Source organism: Onychomys torridus, chromosome 6 (assembly GCF_903995425.1).
Source record: "Onychomys torridus chromosome 6, mOncTor1.1, whole genome shotgun sequence".
NCBI classification, from domain to species: domain Eukaryota; kingdom Metazoa; phylum Chordata; class Mammalia; order Rodentia; family Cricetidae; genus Onychomys; species Onychomys torridus.
The window spans coordinates 70,383,124-70,385,729 of record NC_050448.1 but is presented as its reverse complement, the minus strand read 5'-3'; positions in this window follow the sequence as shown (position 1 = coordinate 70,385,729).

Here is a 2,606-nt window from a genome sequence, read left to right as displayed (position 1 = left end):
CTCTAAGAACCTTGGGAGAGAGACAGATACCATCCCTTCCTGCATTCTCTCTCCCCCTCCCCATCTTCACCTCTCTCTTTTTCTGGTGTTAAGCATTGTTGTTGTTGCTGTTTAAATTGTTTAAGTTGAGAAAATAGACTTAGGCAAAATTGGTTTTCCCAAGATCAGAAGAAATATCAGTGTGGGCAGAGGGATCACTATACCACCAAAACATGGCATATTAACTTTCCATTATAGCCTGGCATATTGAGGGAACTGACTAGCAAGCAAGTCATCCTTCAACCCCCAGTTTACAGAGCACTGGGAACAGACTCCAGGGCTGGTGAGTGTAGAGGGCACAGTTGACAGAAAGAACCAGGGAAACCAGAATTGTTAAACAGGCAGGCTTTCTTCCTCAAAGGAAGAAAATGATACCTGTTAACCAGGAAGACTGGAGTGGATGCTGTCTAAGCACCTGGTGATCTTTCGTAGTCCTATGGAGCCAGCCTTTACCTGAATCCCCAAAAATCCTGAACATTGTCTCTCAGTCAGCAGAACCCATCCTCATGAAAGAGGTCCCATGTTCTCTGCATTCTCAGTCAATAGACCCCACCTTTATGCTTATGAGTGAGTACATACCATGTTTGTCCTTCTGAGTCTGGGTTACCTCACTCAGGATGATATTTTCTAGTTCCATCCATTTGCCTGCAAATTTCATGATGTCATTGTTTTTTATTGCTGAGTAGTACTCCATTGTGTATACGAACCACATTTTCTTAATCCATTCTTCAATTGGCAGGCATCTAGGTTGTTTCCAGGTTCTGACTATTACAAATAATGTTGCTATGAACATAGTTGAGCATGTGTCCTTGTGGTGTGATTGAGCATTCCTTGGGTATATGCCCAAGAGTGGTATGGCTGGGTCTTGAGGTAGATCAATTCCCAATTTTCTGAGAAACCGCCATACTGATTTCCATAGTGGTTGTACATGTTTGCATTCCCACCAACAGTGGAGGAGTGTTCCTTTTGCTCCACATTTTCAAAGGTATGTTTAAGGGGTTGGGGATTTAGCTCAGTGGTAGAGTGCTTGCCTAGCAAGCACAAGGCCCTGGGTTGGATCCTCAGCTCCACCCCCCCCCCCAAAAAAAAGGTGTTCAAAAACAGCTTGCCTTTTTTTTTCTTTTTAAAGATTTATTTATTATGTACACAGAAGAGGGCGCCAGATCTCATTACAGATGGTTGTGAGCCACCATGTGGGTGCTGGGAATTGTTCTTAACCTCTGAGCCATCTCTCCAGCTTCTGTGCTTGACTTTTTAAAAAAAGAATTTTATGAGTGTTTTGCCTATGTTTATGTGAATTTTGTGTGTGTGTGTGTGTGTGTATGTGTGTGTGTGTGGTGTATATGTGTGTGTGTGGTATATGTGTGTGTAGTGTGTGTGTGTGGTGTGTGTATGTGTGTGTGTGTGTGTGTGTGTGGTCTGTGTGTGTGTGTGTGGTGTGTGTGTATGTGTGTGTGTATGAGTGTATGTGTGTATGTGTATGTATGTGTGTGTGTGGTGTGTATGTGTGTATGTGTATGTATGTGTGTGTGTGGTGTGTGTGTATGTGTGGTGTGTGTGAGTGTGTGGTGTGATGTGTGGTGTGTGTGTGTGTGTGTGTGTGTGGTGTGTGTGTATGTGTGGTGTGTGTGTATGTGTGGTGTGTGTGTGTGTGTGTGTGTGTGTGTGTGTGTGGTGTGTGTATGTGTGTGTGTGTGTGGTGTGTGTGTATGTGTGTGGTGTGCGTGTATGTGGTGTGTGATGTGTGGTGTGTGTGTATGTGTGGTGTGTGTGTATGTGTGTGTGTGTGTGTGTGTGTGTGGTGCTCACTGGGACTAGAAAAAAGAAGGTAGTGGACCACCCTGGAACTGGATGGTGGATAGCTGAGAGCCTCCATGTGGGTTCTGGAAAATGAACCCATGTTCCCTACAAGAGGTACAAAGTGCTCTCAACCACTGAGCCATCTTCCCCTCTTTTCCCTGAAACAAACAAACAAACAAACAAACAGCTTTGCTTTTAATCATTTATGTGCTTCATTTTTTGTTTGTTTGTTTGTTTTGTTTTTTTGAGACAGCGTTTCTCTGTTTAGCTTTGGAGCCTATCCTGGATCTCACTCTGTAGCCCAGGCTGGCCTCCAACTCACAGAGATCCACCTGCCTCCCAAGTACTGGGATCAAAGGCATGCGCCATCACCACCTGACTTTATGTGTTTCAATTTTAAGACATTTATTGAATAATTTTATGAATCAAAATACAACTTAGTCTTCTGGACATTTTATAATTGAACATCATTTTGCAGGGTTTTTGATATTGTAATTGTTTTCAAGACAGGCTTTCCCTGTGTAACCCTGGAACTCACTCTATAGACAAGACTAGCCTCAAAATCAGAGATCCACCTGCCTCTGCCTCCCAAGCGCTGGGAGTAAAGTCCTGTGCCACTATACCTAGCTTTTTTTTTTTTTTTTTTTTAGTTTTTATAACATTTCTTCATCACTGTGGTTATAGCTCATCACTAACATAGCCATGCTCATGAGAGGGTATAAAGGTTAACTAAGAATGGTTTGAAAATATGGTATGGGACAAAAATA